Genomic DNA, 19,111 nt, shown 5'->3' on the forward strand with positions numbered 1-19,111 from the left:
AAATCACCAAGTTCATCCTTTTCTTTCAGTGACATAAGAAGCAACAGAACAACATAATTATATACACTGGTTTTCCAAAAATGTTCAAAAGTATCATATACGTTCATCCCAGAGAAATTAAATTTTATGTCCATGCAAATATCTCTACATGATTGTTTCTAGCAGCTTTGTTTGTAATAGTCCCAAACTAGAAACAATAAAAATGTTCTAGGTCCCGGCTCGGGGAAGCGATCGCGGCCGCCGCCGCCGCCGCCGCCGCCGCCGGACCGGCCGGAGTCGGGCCGGAGCCGCGTCCCCGCGGAGCAGGCCGGTGGGAGTGGGCGGCCGGCCTCGGCGGCGCCCCCGCGGCCTGCCCCGCGCTCGCCTCCGGGCCGCCGCGCCGCCGCTGCGATGGGGGCCGCCCGGGGCCGCGCCCCCGCCCAGTCCCGCCTGCCGCGTCGCCGCTGAGCGCATGGGCCGCACCGCGCCGCGCCGCTCTGGGAGCCGGTCCCGGGGCCCCGCCGCCGCCGCCGCCGCTCGGGTGAGTAGTGCGGCCGGGCGCGCATTCCTGAGGGGCGCGGGCCTGTGCGGCGCCCATTGTAGGCCGCGTAGGCCGGGCCAGGCGCGGGACCCGGAAGAGGGGCTTGGAGGGTGTGCGGGCTCCGAGGCTGTGCGGGCTTGGAGCGTGTGAGGAAGGTGTGTGGGTCCACTCTTGGGAGGTCGGGTGTGTCTAGGAAGGGATGCTAGCAGGTGATGCAGAAGGCAAGGTCTGTTGACTCTGGAGCCTATGGATGGGGAAGAGTGGGATTTGGTTCAGAAGGGGCAGCCACTTGCTGTAGGTGAGCTGAAGGGGGTGAGGAATACTCAGGATTCTGAGAAGGAATGGGGGCTCCTCCTGGAAGAGACCGGGGTGTGCAGCTGATGTGTTTGATTGGATGGCGCCGGGTGCAGTGCTGTGGTCTGTGGGCCTGGGGCATGTTCGGCCAGAGTGGGTGGGGTGCAGAGGGATCCTGGAGATAAGCAGGACAGTGGAGTGTCCCTTCCCCTCCCCCAACAAAAAGTAGAAATGAGTGCGTATGAAACCCAGGGAGGGCACCCTCTGAGGCAGAGGTGCCTGAGTCTGGGTCTCTGCTGTGGTTTGGCTTGCTTGAGGGGCTTTACTCTTTCAGGTTGATGCCTCGCCCCCAAAACTCTCTCTTGGGTGTGTATCTTAGAATCTATCTCTGGCCTACATTTTGGAATTCAGTCGCTCATGAAACCAGAGCTGTATAGTCAGGACAGTGAAACTTCTAGCTCAGCCTCGAGGACAGAAGAGAAAAATACATTAGTACTCTGGGGATTTTTCTCAGCCCATCTCTAAGATAATTAATAAAGAGTTATTGTGCATCTCAGCCCCTCCTTTTTGCTTGTGCTTACGTTCTCTGCTGCTTCAGGAAGAATCTCAGATGTACTTGGACCAGGCCCTGTTTTGGAGAACATACACAGTCTAAACCTGACCTCCCAAGATAGCAGTATCTGGGTTTCAGTTTTAGGAACTTCTATTCAGGGACAAGGATGGGAAAGCATGCAAAATACAATGTTTCTGTTTGATTTTTCAGCAGGTATTGATGTTTCTTGGATTTATAGTTTCAGAAAAGCTAAGTGGATTTTTTGGGTTACATTAGTCATTGAGGATTTAGGTGGTGGGGGAACAGATTACATGTAAAACAGTAGTCCCAACCCTTCAAGACTTTAATTAATGGACAATTGGGAATGTGTCAGAATCACGCTCTATTGTTTCCACACTCCACATAAATCAAAAATTCAAAAGTTCTATTTGAGTAAAATAAATAAATATACACACACCTCTAGCACTGAGCTGGCTGCCATGGTACCCAGGGGGTGCGCCTAGGCAGTGACTGAAGGCGATTTTAAATGAGGTATCAGAGTTGTGCATTCTTTTTATGGAATCCCTTTATTGATGGTGGTTACAGGCTGTTGGCCAGATTCCGTGTTTGTGGGCGTTTGACTCTAACCTGAATTAATATAACTGCTTTATCTGTGGTATGTATGTGTGTGTACACTGAATGCTTGCTGTACTTCTCCGTGGGAACCCAGATATTTTGGTAATTGGAGCACATTTCAATAACAGCAGTAATTTGGAGAGATGTTTGTGTGCTTCCAGGGACACCAAAGGTCTTCTGTCATTTGACAGCCAAAAATAGATGTGAAGTTTAAGAAATGTTTCTTCTGGGCTATGAAAAAATCGTTTAAATGATTAGGGGGACGTGTTCACACACAAATGAAAAGTTAGTCTACCAAGACAGCACATTTTTATAATAAACGGCTAGATCTTGAATTTGCTGCTATTTCAGCACCTGTGAAGAGCTGACATTTGGCGTCTATGACAAGTGTTGTTTTCCTTAATGTTTATGAATTAGGTGTTTATTGGTGCCCATTAGTTGCAAGACCTTGTGTTAGATGCTGTGGGCCCTGCAGAAAATGTTTAAATCAGCCTGCTACAAATCATTTACATGGAAGAGATAAGCACTTTAAGAGATAAGTGACAGTGACTTGTCATTAGCCTCCTGTTAGAACGCAGTGACTTGGTTTTTTCTCAAGGCTAGTGAACTAGAATATCTCCATCCGTAAGGCTCAGAGCACCAGGTAAAGCAAAAGAATGAAAAAAAAAAAATGTTCTAGAATAAGTAAATGGTTAAACAAACCGTGGTACATTAATACTATGAAACACTACTTAACAGTAAAAAGGATTAACTACTGATACACGCAAGTACTTGGATGGATCTCAAAAAACATGCTGGGTGAAAAAAGCCAACATTTGAGGTTGGTGTTTGAAGGCCACATATTATATGAATACATTTATAGAGCATTCTCAAGATGACAAAGAAGGAGACAGACAAGTGGTTGCCAAGTTTTAGGGATGGTGCATGGGGGCCAGGGTGGGAGGAAGGTAAGTGTGACTATATATCAGGGTAACAGGAGGGAGGTCTTTGTGGTGATGGAACAGTTATGTATCTTGATCTTGGTGGTGGCAACACATGTGATAATGTGGCACACATATACCTTGTAGCAATGTCAATTTCCCAGCTTTGATAGTATCCTATTGTTACATAAAATGTAAGCAATTAGGAAAACCGGATGAAGATTACTTGGGGCTTTACTGTCCTATTTTTGCAACTTCCTGTCAGTTTATAATTATTTCAGAAGAAATCATTAAAAAAAGTAATATGTTCAAATAAGAAAAAGTCTATATAGAAGTGTTTTTTTGAGGGTGCTAAACTCTTCAAGACAACTTCAATTTTCAGGCAGTCATTTTATCATTTGTAACATAATAAGAGAAGCAAAAATTGTATTAGGGACTATATCTTGGGGAAAATTTAATGTAATTTTTGACACACTGTATTAGAAACATTCGTTTCTGCTGAATAATATTTGCTAACTTTTGAGATAGGTTAACCACAGGTAGATAAGTCTAGTAACCAATGAATAACATTAACAGAAAGGCAGTCTCTTAAGATACGTGATATCATGCTCTATGGAATTTTTCATTAATTTAGACAATTTTGTAGAGCTCCGATGTCAAGGTAAGTGACAAGTCCAAAGCTGCTGAAACCTAATGAGAATTACAAGAGGTTACATGGTAAATTGTGGCAAACCGATTCCAGCGGTCCCCAACTTTTTGGCACCAGGGACCAGTTTCGTGGAAGACAGTTTTTTCCACAGAAGCAGGGGGGATGGTTTAGGCAGTAATGTGAGCTACAGTGGCGGGCGTGATGGTAATGCAAGCAGTGTGGAGCAACGGATGAAGCTTCTCTCTCTCTCTCTCACCCACTGTTCACCTCCTGCTGTGCCCCCTGGTTCCTAACAGGCCTCGCACAGTGGGTTGGGGACCCCTGGATTAAGCGATGAAAATAAAGAATTACAGAGCTGGTATAGAATTGAAAGACTTCACAGTTTCATATTGTTTGAGAGACTCTAAAGTGATTTCGTGGTGTTTCCAAGTTTGCTGGGGACTGGGGACCAGGCCCAACCCAGACTATTTGGCCCCTGTACCGTGATCTTCCCTGAGAGCCAGGCTCTGTTGCTTTCCTGCACACTCCCTGCTCTTTCCTCACAAGTTGTCTTCGTAGCACTGTGCAGCTTTAGCCAGATTTCAGGGCACAGAGAGCCTGCCTTGAACTGAGAGCATCTCTCCCACACATGCGCTTGAGGGCAGCCTGGGCTCTGCTCAGCTCTGAAGAGTCAGTCTTCAATGAACCCTATTACAGTTAAGGAGCTTCTCTGTAGCTTAAAATACTTGAGAAAGAGGAAAGAAAACGATTTTAGAAAGTATCTAATTGGAGCTATCCCAATCATATTTTTCATCAATGACTTTTGTGATTCCAGGCTTTTATAAGCGCAATGATTCTGACACATTTTTAGGGAGAAAAGAGAGTGTTCTTTCCTACTTTAGTTATACTCTTTCAGTCACTGTAGTTTCATATTATTGAATGTACAAGACCAAAAACATCCACATATTCATATTCGCATTTGGAAAGATGTGCTTTAAAAATGTTTTTTAAATGCATTCTCACTATCAAAGTCACAAGAATACCTTCTGCAATAGGGAGGAAAAGGTGACTGTTATTTCTCTGTAAAATCAAATATGATACAGACCAAGTGGTAGGCATTCAATGAACGTGGCCCCCGAGACCATGTGTGGTGGTGATAAAGCCCTGGGATAGGAATGCTGGCCAGGTCCTTGGTCTCTGGGTGAGTTCTCTTCATCTGTTCCATTAGAGCACTGGTCCAGAGTCCTTTCAGCTTACGCATTCAATGATTCTGTCCCACTAGTTCTTAGGCAAAATAAAACAGAACAAAACAAAACAAAATCAATAAAAACCACTTAAAAAGTAAATGAGAAAACTCTGCCTGACCTAATGTGAAGGAGTCACTTACTGTTCCCTATTTTGAATGGTATCCTTGTAATACCTATAAGTGCTTATCTATCTGGGTATTAAAATGTTTTCATAAGGACCTGCTGTACAGCACAGGGAAAACACTCAATATTTTGTAATAACTTATATGGGAAAAAATCTGCAAAAGAACATATATATGTATATGTGCATATATATATATATGTATGTATAACTGAATCACTTTGCTGTACACCTAAAACTAACACAACATTGTAAATCAACTATACTTCAATAAAATAAATAAATAAATTTTAAAAATTGTGTTTTCATGAGTAGATGCTCCATGAGCGAGCTGCTGGCAGGGGAAAATGCAATGTGCTGCATCCGTATGCTTTTTCTGTGCCAAGTATTATTTGAGGAAGGAAAAACACCTGCAACAATTCTGCTTTTGCAACATGACTTGAATCACCAGAATGTCTAGAATTCCTGTGTTCTCAAGGTGCTATCTTTCAGTTAGCATGGAATTAAGGAGATGAGGGGAATGGAAGTCTAAAATTCAATCCTTAACTGTGAAATGCTTATTAATGGAGGTACATAAAGCTTAATATATTGGAAAGTGTGTGGACTCGGTCATTTAGTAAAAAATATTTGGGGCTTACTATGTGACAGGCACCGTGTGACTTGCGGTGGATGTGTAAGGCTTGGATGGTGTTCCCAGGAAGCTCAATATTTAGTGTGGCATCTTCACTCTAGTTCTGCCAAGAATTAACCATGTGAGCACTTTGGAGGCTGTTTCATCAACACTAAAAAGGAAAATGAGAGCACAGGGCCTGAGTCTCTCAGGGGTCCCTGTTTGCTTCTATGAACCTGCTGAGAGTAAGGAATGTATTCATGTGTCAATTGGAGGATAAACTGTTACGTTCTCTTCTTCTTTTGATGTATGTACATATGTATGTATGTGTTTATTATTTATTTATTTAACTGAAGCTTAGGATTCTTTTTTTAATTTGGTTCTTCAATTATACTCTAAATAGAGTTTGTTTACAATAGGCTGTTCCTTGACAGCTTTCCCAGAAGGGAAGACATGAAAATACAACAATTAGGTGTATCAACTCATTCAGAATGACAATGAATGAAGGGAGCAGATTCCCCTTCTTGGTGTCCCTGGCAGCCAGTGTGAGGGCCTGAACCTTGGGCTCGGCCACTGGGATCCTGCAACCCAAGACTGAGAGTCAGGAACAAGTGGGGAAAAGATTAAGAAGCAATCGGATTTTATTGTTGTGATTGCAGTTGTGGAGTTCTTGGGGGAGGGGGGCACCACAGCAGGCAGAAGCAAGGGCCTGTCCAGCTATATGGATGGGTCCAGGGCAGCTGAGCTAGAGCTCTTCAGTGGCAGAAGCAGTACTCTGGGTCACATCTTTCTTTTTTCTTTTTTTTGATTGGTATCATTTATTTTTGTTAATTAATTTTTATTGGAGTATAATTGATTTACAACGTTCTGTTACTTTCTGCTGTACAGCAAAGTGAATCAGTCATACATATACATGTATTCACTCTTTTTTAGATTCTATTCCCATACAGGTTATTACAGAGTATTGAGTAGAGTTCCCTGTGCTATACTGTAAGTTCTTATTGGTTATCTATTTTATATGTAGTAGTGTGTATATATACATCTTGACCATTTCTATGACACGTTGTTTTATAGGACCTGACTATTCTTCTGAACTAGTGACCACTTCCACTTTCACTTGTGAACCATTTAATGACCTGCTTACAAACCCTTTTCTTCCTGTCACTAAGTGGCGACTCAGATTACTTAGAGATGGTCTGACCCATAGGAGGGATGCGTCCACCAGCTGGCACAACAGTGGCTCCCTGAATTAAAGCTGATGCTGCCCCTGGCATCCTGGGCTCTGCTGATCACTAGGCAAGCTGGGAAAAAAGTGTTACGAGATGGGTGGGAGAAATCCTTTCTGATGATCAAAGGGATCTTGTGTCCTGCCTCCCTACATCTATATCTTATGAAAATTCAAGAGGCAACAACACCACATTGGCTGGGCTGTGAAGGTCTCAGTTCCTTCAGAAATGAAGGTCTGGATCATGTCACCAAGTGAAGACACCAATGAGCCTAGTGCTGGCTGAGAACAAGGTGACCATGGAGCAGAGTGGCTGAGGGACGTCACAGTATCACGAATGATGCAGAAGCACATGCCTACACATGTTTCCTTCCATGCTCCATAACTCATTTTCCTCCCCCATCCCTTTCCCTTGTCAGACCATTTTATATAGACCACTATAGTGATGGTTACATTCACCATTACTCTGTGGGTTTCTGATGATGTAGATGTGCCTGTGACCATCTGAGAGGAGGATTAGACAACATCCAGAGACCCTAGGATTGGGGCTGGATGCAGAGACTTGAGGTTTTCTGCCTTTGGTGAGTGGGTGGTACCCTTCCTTATCTGAAAGAGAATTGTGTTCAGCAAGACTTACAATTTCTGGAATTTGAAGTGTGTATGTTACTGACCAGGGTCCTTGGCCTCCTTAATCAATAGAAATTGATCAGAGACCAGACAAGTAATTCAGGCAAAGCTTTATTGGGACCCCTGCTGCAGCAGGGGGAGCGAGAACAAGCAACAGGTTCCCTTGCTCGCTTCCTGGGTGTGGGGGTGGGGGCAGCTGGTTCCTTATATGGGGGGAGGTAGTGGTGTGTCCCAGGGTTGGGCCGGAGGGGTGACTTAGGTGGTCTGCCCACCCCTTTGGTGGTGCTGAGTGCAGGGGGCATGCGCAGAACCCAGCCTTTGCTCCCGACCCCCGTTTTTGCTTCTAGCTCTTCAGAAGTGGCAGTTGGGCTTTTTTGGTCTTTCTGTATCTTTTGTCCAGAATTTGCCCCAACTGTGCATGCACGCAGTTATTTTTAGTCCCTTATAGTTTCTTTGCATTTTGTTGCTCTAAGAGACATTTGTCCAGGTGCAAGCACTGCAGCACTGCAGCAAAGGCTCCCAGGTCCCAGCCTGTTTCATGTACATGAATAGATGTAAATTTGGGAAACTGTGCTTGTTATTTTTCGACTGTCCAGCACCCACCCGCCCCTGACTCTGCGGAATTAACCCAGATGTGATTTCCTATTGAGAGGCAGTGTGTTTCCTGCTACTGTGGAAACCACTTCACCTGCAGATGAGAGTGGGGCTGTGACCTGCACTCTTGTGTTAAGCAGGTTGTTGTTCTTTTCTTCCACCCTTTTTCTTCTCCTTCTTCTTCTTATTATTTTGGGATAAGAACACAACGTAAGATCTATCCCCTTAGCAAAATTTTTTTTTTTTCCCTTAGCAAATTTTTAAGAGCACGTACAGTGTTACTAACCAGAGGCACTATTCTGTACAGAAGATCTCTAGGACTTATTCATCTTGCATAACTGGAACTTTGTTCCCTTTAACTAACACCTTCTCTTTTCCCCCTCCCCTCAGCCCCTGCCAACCACCATTCTACTCTGTGCTTCTGTGATTTGACGATTTTAGATTCCTCACGTAAGTGGTATCATGTAGTATTTGTCCTTCTGTGTCTGACTTATTTCACTTAGCATAATTTTTCCACATTCATTCATGTTGTCACAAATGGCAGGATTTCCTTCTTTTTTAACACTGAATAATAGTCCATTATATATATCTCACATATCTTTTATCCATTCGTCTGTTGATGGACATTTAGGTTGCTTCCACATCTTGGCTATTGTGAATAATATTGTTGCAGTGAATGTAGGAGTGCAGAAATCTTAATGAGATCCTGATTTCAATTCCATTAACTATATACCCAGAAGTAGGGGAGGTTCCTCAAAAAAAACTAAAAATAAGAGGATTGTTAGCTCTTGGTTGGTCCTGAACAGGCAAAAATAAAGGGGGCAGCAGGGTCCAACCGAAAGGCAAATATGGTCCTGCCCCCTCACCCACTCCCACCCTTGATCCAGGGGTATTTGGTTTCTACTTATTTCCCAAGCCCAGTCCTTCAGCCTCTTATTGATTCTGTGAGCCCATAAGATGCTTTAATCAATTCTCCGTTTCTTAAGAAAAATTGTCCAATAATGTTGCTCCCAACAAAGAATTATGCTACTCCTTACTGTCAAAAGGAATTTTAGCATTTATAATTCAGAGTTTACTGAATTGCAGTATAGTGCAGGCCTTGTAGTTTCATTACGAAGGAAATCCTGGTTTACTCCATTAAAAATCTGTGACCTAAAATAGAAGTTGAGTCAGATTTTTATTGACTCAAGCAACAACGAAGAGTTCTGTTCTTGTGGAGTTTTGATAAATGCCTTAAGAAACTTAAGGATATCAAAGTGATTTAGAGAATTTCAGTAACCTTCCCAAAACATGTTCGTACATGCTATCCTTATTCTAAATTGAGAAATGTGTAATGCAGTTGTATTATTTTGTGTGTTGATATTAATAATACATAGAGGTTTTTCTTTACTTTCTGATCATGAAACTCCACCCCTAGGGAATTCTGGCCTTTCCATGGAAACAAAATTCTCCATAAAAAGCTGTGGGATGGGGCCCTGGGGTCCCACTCCAGCAGATGCCTTTATTTGATTTGATTACTTGTGTTGTTCTTCATCCCATTAGTTCCTTGCAATAAAAATTTCAAATGTTGCTTGTGAGACTGAAATGCCAATTAGTTGAATCAGATGAGAATCTGGGTCGATGATAATGAGTCCTTATACCCTTCCCACCTCCTAGGGTGTGAAATAGGCTGTTATGCCACATGGTATTTCCATATAAACTCTATCAAAACATAAGCTTATAAGTAATGACAAAAACTGAGACAATGACTTACCTCTATAAAATATATTTTAAGATAGAAAGATATATGTGTAAGTCCAGATGTAAATTCAGGCTCAATTCTGAAAGATGATTATTATTCAGACCCTGAAAGAGTTTTTTGTTTTAATTTATTTTCTTGAAATATAGTTGACTTTACAATGTTGTGTTAATTTCTGCTATACAGCACAGTAATCCAGTTATATATATATATATATATATATATATATATATATATATACACACACACATATATATGTGTGTATATATATATATACACATATATATGCGTATATGTATATATATATACACACATATATATATATATATATATATATATATATATATATGCATTCTTTCTCATATTCTTTTCCATTACAATTTATCACAGGATACTGAATATAGTTAGTTCCCTGTGCTATATGGTAGCACTTTGTTGTTTATCCATCCTATATATACTAGTTTGCATCTGCTAATCCCAAACTCCCAGTACTTCCCCCCACCCCCCCACATGGCAACCACAAGTCTGTTCTCTACAGACCTTGAAAGTGTTTTGAATATTTTGGATTAGATAAACAGGAAAACAAACATTCCATATTCTATCAAGAAGGATGAGAAAAAGGAATCAGGTAGATGTGTTCCAAATTTTGAAATTTTAACTTCAACTAAATATGAATGCATATCCTGTGCTTCCCCTCAAACAGATTTACATTTAATTGAGAGTAGGAGGAAAAATTCTGTTCTGAAAGAGACAGAGACTGTTTATGGGAATCGAGACGATTACTTCTGAGGGTGGGAACAGTAATAATAATAGTTGAATCTATAAAGATCCTGCTATGGCCAGGCATTGTACCAAGTCTTTCACATGCGTTAATTCATTTAATCCTCACAGCACCTCTGTGAATCTGACATATTATTATGCCCATTTTACAGATGAGGAAACTGAAGCACAGACAGGTAAATGACTTGCCCAAGTTCCACAGCTTCTGTGAAAAGCTAATTTTCAAAGTAAACATTTTAGTGCTATTTGATTTTTTAAACTATGTGCCTCTATTAATTTTGTGACTAAAATTTAAAAATTCCAATTGAATAGAGATTTTTTGCTTCCATTATATTTTTTTCTGGAAAAAATATTATTAAGTTTGCCCCCAAATACCACTGAATTATAAAGTTGCTTTTTACAGTTATACATCCAGAACTTAATGCAAAATTGAGATCTAAAGATAATAGGCAATATTTTACATTGGTGTTTGTAATATCAGGGCACAAACTTTTAGAAGTGACTTTGTTAGCCAGCCCTCCTGTAACTAAATCTATTTGGAAATCTCAGCCTATTATCTTAAGGTGTCTTTAAAATGAATTATCAGAGTGGCTGGGTACATCTGTACTGAAAACACTATTTGTCTAATTGCTTCTACTTAAGTAAACATTACATATTACTAGAGATTTCAAATTGATTTTAAATTAAATAAGATCTAGTAAAACAAAGAGCAACATAAACTGTTTTAACTTGCCCCTTGCTTTTGTTGTTTTGTTTTGTTTTTTTCTTCTTTTCAAAGAGTTTCTTACTGATTTCTTCAAAGGAAATCAGGAAACTCTACATGTTTAGATAAAGTTCTATCTATATCATAAGACCCAGGACTTCAGATGAAAAAGGTTTTATAGATAATCCTCCTCCTCTTGAAATATTTATAATAATCCAGGACATACCTTCTGGTCAATCATATCATCTAGATAAATACTATTTTTAGTTTTTATTACTTATTCAGTACCTATGGAGTATTACATAATGCAGTGTAGTCCAATTTATATATGAAATACAAATTTAAATAACAGAATTTGGTGTATAGTGCACCTTTATTTCTTTTAAACATAGACATATTTTAAGAGGTGAACTTTGTCAACTTTACATGGACATATCTTTTTGGAAGTGGAGTATTAAGTTTGAATAGAATAAAGGTTTACAAATGGATATTGGCTAATATATGCATTTATATATATACATATGTTATAAAAATAATTTTGTTTTATTCTCTAAAACATCACATACATGTTTTCACCCTGGGAATCATTCCTATGTAAGTCAGTGCCTTAAAATATATATGCTAATAAACAATATTCAATGTGCTACAAAAATAATTTAGTTAAATTTTTAAATGAACTTACCTTCTAGTTACCTCATTTCAATATTTATAGATTATAGGAATGAAGTACAGGAAACTGAATTTTACCTTATAGGGAACTTGCATTCAGGAGCACCATCAATTTTAGCCTGCAATGATTGTGCAAATATGTCTAAGAAAAGAAGCATGCACTTAGATGCAGAAGTTCTTCCATCTTACAGCTTACAGTGTTTAAGAAGTTGATCTATATGCATATATAATAAGAAAGCTTTTAAAAATATGCCTTTGAAATTCAGTTGTTTATACAAATATTTTTAGGACAATAAGTTTGAAGAATATGACAAGAATTTAGAGCACCAAAGTGTTTGTTTTTTTTTTTTAATTGCCAGGTGGTTAAACATCTTTGTCATAAAGCTACAGTAAAGGCACTCATGTGAAATGTACATGTGTGAGGTGTAAGAAGGGATCTCCTCTCTTGGTTACACTATTGCCAATAGCTATTTCAGTCTCGTGAATTCAAACATAATTGGTGGATGCTCCAAGCTTAGAGTCCAAAATCATCCACGTGTTTTTGATTGAAATCTCCCAAGATCTTAGATAATACTAAAACAAGGGTGGGAAGATGTTATATGGAGAACAAATGGAGCACAAGTACAATGAAATGTGATTTTTCACTTGATGAAACAGAGGTGAATTAGAAACTATAGAAGAGAGTGTACAAAATACCCCAAATAACAGCGATCTAAAGTCCCTATTAAAAGCTAGCTTTTCATAGGATATTTTAAAAGAATCAAAAGAAATCATTTTTTTTGGTTTTAGTTCTTCAGCTTTTTTTTTTTTTTTTTTTTATTTGTTCCTCTGTATGTGTTGTGTCTTTTATTTTCTGGATATTTTAAAGATTTTCTCCTTATCTTTACTCATCAGTAATCTGAGTATGATGTGCCCAGGCTTGGTTTTCTTTGTATTGATATTTATCATGTTTGGGGTTTTCTTTTTTTTTTTTAATTAATTAATTAATTAATTAATTTTTGGCTGTGTTGGTTCTTCGTTTCTGTGCGAGGGCTTACTCGAGTTGCGGCGAGCCGGGGCCACTCTTCATCGCGGTGCGCGGGCCTCTCACCATCGCGGCCTCTCTTGTTGCGGAGCACAGGCTCCAGACGCGCAGGCTCAGTAATTGTGGCTCACGGGCCTAGTTGCTCCGCGGCATGTGGGATCTTCCCAGACCAGGGCTCGAACCCATGTTCCCTGCATTAGCAGGCAGAGTGTCAACCACTGTGCCAGCAGGGAAGCCCCCGAGTTCTTCAGCTTTTTTATGATAGCCTCAATTTAAAATAATTACACTAATTAGTTTCACTCAGTAAGAGAATGCGATTCTGTGCAATCAGTTTGTCAGACATATATCACAAAATAAAACAACCGAATAAAATAATTGAGCATCCCTTCTCCAAACCGTCTTCCTCTCTGTTGCGCTCATGTTCCCTCTTTCTAACACCTAATTTCTATTCGTGGCAAGCCCTCCACCTCGGGTGACGCTTACTGTGTGAGTCCCCATAAACCAGACGTCCATCTGTTCTTTCTTTCGATTACTTCCGATGATAAAGCCACTCCTCTGTTACTGAGGTGGTGGCAACAATGGAAATTTGTAGTGCGCTCCATCTTTTGTATGCCCTTCATTGAAGGCTGCTGAGTTGGTAGCTTCACGAAGGAGGATGCACTCTTCGGCATTTGTATGTGTGTGTTTGGGGAAGAGGGTTTTGTAATCGTTTTCATTCAAAAATAAATGCTGACAGCTTCACTCCAAATTAATAGTGTATACTTTTCCATGTCATCAATATTGACATTTGGAAATCTTATTCATTAGTCTGTGATCTGGAAGGAAACTATTTTAATGGTTCTTGGCCCTTGCATCTGTGATTCTCTTGTCATTGAAATCTGTAAAACATTGATATTAACTCTGAAATTTTATACTTTTAAACATTATTGACTTCCTGGGAAGAAGTCATATGTTAGAACCTTACAGCATACACTTCAGCTAACTATTAAGTGCTGTTTATTTAATTTAATAACACAGATCTAGGCCATTTAATTTTTTAGCCAGATTTATTAAGATATAATTCACATATGATTATAACTCATCCATTTAGAGTGTAAAATTCAGTCGTTTTTAGTATACTCACAGATATGTGCAGTGATCACGACGGTTAATTTTAAAACATTTTTGTCACCTCAAGAAGAAATCCCAGGGGCTTCCCTGGTGGCGCAGTGGTTGAGAATCTGCCTGCCAATGCAGGGCACGCGGGTTCGAGCCCTGGTCTGGGAAGATCCCACATGCCGCGGAGCAACTCGGCCCGTGAGCCACAACTACTGAGCCTGCGCGTCTGGAGCCTGTGCTCCGCAACAAGAGAGGCCGCGATAGTGAGAGGCCCGCGCACCGCGATGAAGAGTGGCCCCCGCTTGCCACAACTAAAGAAAGCCCTCGCACAGAAACCAAAAAAAAAAAGCCATACATACATACATACATACATACATAAAAAGAATGTAAGCAGACAAGAATAAAAAAAAAAAAAAAAAAAAAAAAAAAAGAAGAAATCCCATACCTATCACCCTACTATCCCCACAAGCCTCCTAGCCCTAAGCAATCACTTACTGCATTTTTGTTAAATCTCTAAAACCTTCATGAATCAGCACTTTGCTACAAAGCTACAACTCTCTCTGCCAGTATTTCTTTAATTAGAAACTTTTTTTTGAGCAGTGTTAGGTTTACAGAAATATTAAGCAGATATAGAGATTCCATTTATTCTATTCTCCTGCCAACGCCCCATTCCCTTTTCCCCAATTATTAACATCTTGCATTAGTGGTACAGTTTTACAATTGATGAACCAATACTGATATATTGTTGTTAATTAAGTTTTACATTAGAGTTCACTATTTGTGTTGTACGTTCTATAGGTTTGGATAAATGTATAATGACATGTATTGACCATTACAATCTCATACATAATAGTTTCACTGCCCTAAAAATTCTTGTAATCTACCTGTTCATCATTCCTCTCTTGTCCCGAATTCCTGGCAACCCCTAATCTTTTTAGTGTCTCCATAATTTTGCCTTTTCCAGAGTGCTGTAGAGTTGGAAGATTTTCTTCCATGCTATCTTCCAGAAGTTTTATAGCTTTGTGTTTTATATTTAGGTCTGTGCTCTATTTTCACTTAATGTTCGTGAAAGGTGTAAGGTTTGTTTCTAAATTCACTTTTTTTTTTTTTTTTTGCATGTGGATGTCTAGTTATTCCAACATTGTTTGTTGAAAAGACTATCTTTGTTCATAATATTGCCTCTGTTCTTTTCTCAAAATCAGTTGACTGTATTTGTCTTGGTCTATTTCTGGGCTTTCTATTCAGTTCCATTGATCTATTTGTCTATTCTTTTGCCCATACCACACTGTCTTGATTACTGTTAACTTTATAGTAAGTCTTGATTTTGGGTAATGTTAATCCTCCAACTTTGTTCTCTCCCTTCAATACTGTGTCAGCCATTCTGGGTTTTTACAAACTTTAGAATCAGTTTGTCAGTATCCACAAGATCACTTGGGATTTTGATTGGGATTAATTAAATCTGTAGATCAAGTTGGGAAGAACTGACATCTTAACAATTTTGATCATCCTATACATGAACATGTAGTATCTCTCCATTTATTTAAATTATTGGATTTCTTTCATCACAGGTTTGTAGTTTTTCCTCATATAGATATTACACATATTTTCTTCGACTTATACCTAAGTATTTCATTTTTGGGTGTTAATGTAAATGATATTGTGTTTTTTAATTTCAAAACCCAGTTGTACATTGCTGGTGTACAGGGAAGCAATTAATTTGTATATGTGAAAAATGTATCCTGCAACCTTGCTATAATTGCTTATTAGTTCTCAAAGTTTTTTGTTGATTCTGTGAGATTTCCTACATAGATGATCATGTCATCTCCAAAAACAGTTTTATTTCTTCCTTTCCAATTTATATACTTTTAATTTCCTTTTTTTGTCTAATTATATTAGCTGTGAATTCTAGGACAATGTTGAAAAAATGTGTTGAGGCGATATCCTTGCCTTGTTCTTTTTTATTTATTTATTTATTTATTTTTGGCTGTGTTGGGTCTTCGTTTCTGTGAGGGCTTTCTCTAGTTGCGGCAAGCGGGGGCCACTCTTCATCGCGGTGCGTGGGCCCCTCACTATCTTTGCCTCTCTTGTTGCGGAGCACAGGCTCCAGGCGCGCAGGCTCAGTAGTTGTGGCTCACGGGCCTAGCTGGTCCGTGGCATGTGGGATCTTCCCAGACCAGGGCTCGAACCCGTATCCCCTGCATTAGCAGGCAGATTCTCAACCACTGCGCCACCAGGGAAGCCCCCTTGCCTTGTTCTTAATCTTAGTGAGAAAGCATCTAGTTTCTCACTAATAAATATTATATTAGCTGTAGGTGTTTTGTAAATTCTCATTCTTAAGTTGCAATAGTTCCCTTCTATTTCTAGTTTACTGAACGTTTTTGTCATGAATGAATGCTGGATTTGTCAAATGCTTTTTCTGTATCTATTAATAGGACCATATAGTTTTTCTTCTTTAACCTGTTTATATGATGAATTACACTAGTTGGTTTTCTTATGTTGAACCAGCCTTGTATACCTGGAAGAAATCCCACTTGCCCATGGTGTATAATTCTGTTCGTACATAGTTGGATTTGATTGACTAATATTTTGTTCAGGATTTTTGCAACTATATTCATTTGTCTGAATTTTTCCTTTTTTTTGTAATGCTTTGTATGCTTTTGGTGTTAGGATAATGCTGGTTTCATAGAATGAGTTAGAAAGTACTCATTCTAGTTCTATTTTTAGAGAATAAGCATACATTTTTCCTAAAATATTTGTTAAAATTCACCAGTGAACCAATCTGGCCCTAGTGCTTTCTTTTTGGCAGGTTATTAATTATAGTTTCAAATCCTTTAATAGATATAGGCCTATTGAGATTGTCTGTTTCTCCGTGTGTAATTTTGGTGCTGGAACAACTGGACAGCTACATGCAAAAAAAAAAATGAATCTAGACAAAGACCTTACACTTTTCATATACATTAAATGGATCATAGAACTCAATATAAAATGCAACAGGACTTCATTAAAATAAAATAATAATAAAATAAAATGTAATGCCCCCGGTAAGCCTTTTTAGATTCTGAAATCCTGTTTCTCCCTAATTATGCCTTAATTTCACCTGGTTTATACCTCTGCAATATTTATAAAAGAAATCTTGCATGTTATATGTACATGCCTATCAACTCCATTGGACTGTGACCTCGTTGAGGGCTGGTAGGATGTGTCATTCATCTTTGGTGCCAGTTCAACATTTGTTCTGGTACAAAATAGTAAGTAGAACATATCCTTTGAATTGAACAATGCAGAGTTTTTGTTAATTTAAAATTCAGTTTCACAGGCCTACAATTACTAAATGGTATAGGGACACAAAACTCTTTATAACTAAAACATTCACGAGTCCATTTATGAAATCAGTGTCCTCTCAGCTCTCCTTTGCTCATCATAGTGGAATTGATCCCCACCCACCAGGTCAGGTGTTTGATTAGTTCTTTTTGATAGGGGAATGGTGCCAATAACCACTAATCAAAACAATTGCAGTGAAGTTGATTGCAAGGGAAATAGTCCCATCAAAGGAGTATGATTAGACTTGGTAAAAGAGGGGCAAAGGGAAGGGAGAAGGAAAAGCAGAAGTGTACAAGCAATCTCCCCAAGTAAGGGGGAAGACCAAAAAGAAGGAAGAGTGGGGCAGTGGTGGAGGTTCTCCCCAGGGTTCTCTCCAGGCAGACAGCGGGAACAAGCAGGGCAGGGAGGTGGTGGTGAGTAAGGACACCTCAGTGTTGTAGGTGTAAGGACACCTACAGTATGGAGCTGCAGGCTTAAACTTTCCAGAATAAATCTCAGCTTTGGATAGGAGCCTGTTATCAGACCCACCCTCAAATCACTAGGCACTAACTATCCTATGGAAAAGGGCAGAGTCCAAAATTTTGATTAAAAATAATATATGAGCTTAAAACAAATATAAGCCTACATATTTTTAACAGAGAAACTTAACATATCTACTAGATATTGGGAAATCTGAGCTCTTATGAACCCAAATAAAAGCAGGGAAAAGAGAGCAGAGATACTGTTTGAAAGTGACCGGTTTTTTGGTGTGTATGTCCATGCAGGTAGCCCTTACTTTGTGTGCCCATGGTTTGTTGACTGGTGCACATTGTGCTACTCACAATTGCTCCTTGTCAAAGTATCATTTTCATAAATTAAACTCATGACTCTCATGCAAATGTAAAATGAGTATATGGCACAGATTTAATGAACCCATTAATAAGAGAACTGGCATGATGGTAGTGCTGATTCAAAAGAACTAAATGGGGGCTTCCCTGGTGGCGCAGTGGTTGAGAATCTGCCTGCTAATGCAGGAGACACGGGTTCGAGCCCTGGTCTGGGAAGATCCCACATGCCACGGAGCAGCTGGGCCCGTGAGCCACAGCTGCTGAGCCTGCGCGTCTGGAGCCTGTGCCCCGCAACGGGAGGGGCCGCGATAGTGAAAGGCCCGCGCACCGCGATGAAGAGTGGCCCCCACTTGCCGCAACTAGAGAAAGCCCTCACACGAACCGAAGACCCAGCACAGCCAAAAATAAATAAATGAATAAATAAATAAATAAATAAATAAAATTTAAAAAAAAAAAAAAAAAAAAAAGAACTAAATGGGGTAGAAGCTTTTATAGTAGCTGGAAGAATTCTTAAATAGGATTACTGATTTTAGATAAAAAATAGCTAATGTTCTGTAGGGAAAATCAGCTAACATTCTGAATTTTGGAAATTGTATTTTCCATCAGAAAGGAATCATTTGCATCCCTACTGAACAGACGTTATTTGTATTGCTATCTGACAGAAATCAAGGTACCAATTAACATCAACCCCTTCAGAATTACACCATACCTTTACCAATAGTAAATAACAAGTTAAACAAAGATGCAAAGGTACATGCCTAGAGATTCAGATAATCCGCAGGCAGGCCTGATAATCAAACCCTAGCATAACTAAGAAAGAACAGGCAAAAGTCCCTTTAGTTTTTTTCAGGCTTTTGGATCCTTTTCCTTAGCACCATTTTACAAAGGTTTTTCTCTTCCGTATCTTACTGATGTCAAGGAGACTAGAATTACTGGGAAGGGTATTCTCAGATATATTATCAAGTTATCCCATTGTAAAAAATACCAAAAACCAAAA

General features: G+C 39.6%; 1 protein-coding gene across 1 annotated transcript in view; it reads left to right on the forward strand.

Annotated features, from left to right (window-relative positions):
* Nucleotides 1–423: 423 nt before the first annotated feature.
* The window catches only part of LOC130706589 (uncharacterized), a 133,299-nt gene continuing 114,611 nt past the window's right edge, over nucleotides 424–19,111 (forward strand). Inside the window, exon 1 of the mRNA XM_057539228.1 lies at nucleotides 424–520. The gene's annotated coding sequence lies outside the window, so the exon portion shown is untranslated. The remainder of the gene's footprint in view (nucleotides 521–19,111) is intronic.

This window comes from Balaenoptera acutorostrata (assembly GCF_949987535.1).
Source record: "Balaenoptera acutorostrata chromosome 6 unlocalized genomic scaffold, mBalAcu1.1 SUPER_6_unloc_1, whole genome shotgun sequence".
Classification (NCBI taxonomy): Eukaryota; Metazoa; Chordata; class Mammalia; order Artiodactyla; family Balaenopteridae; genus Balaenoptera; species Balaenoptera acutorostrata.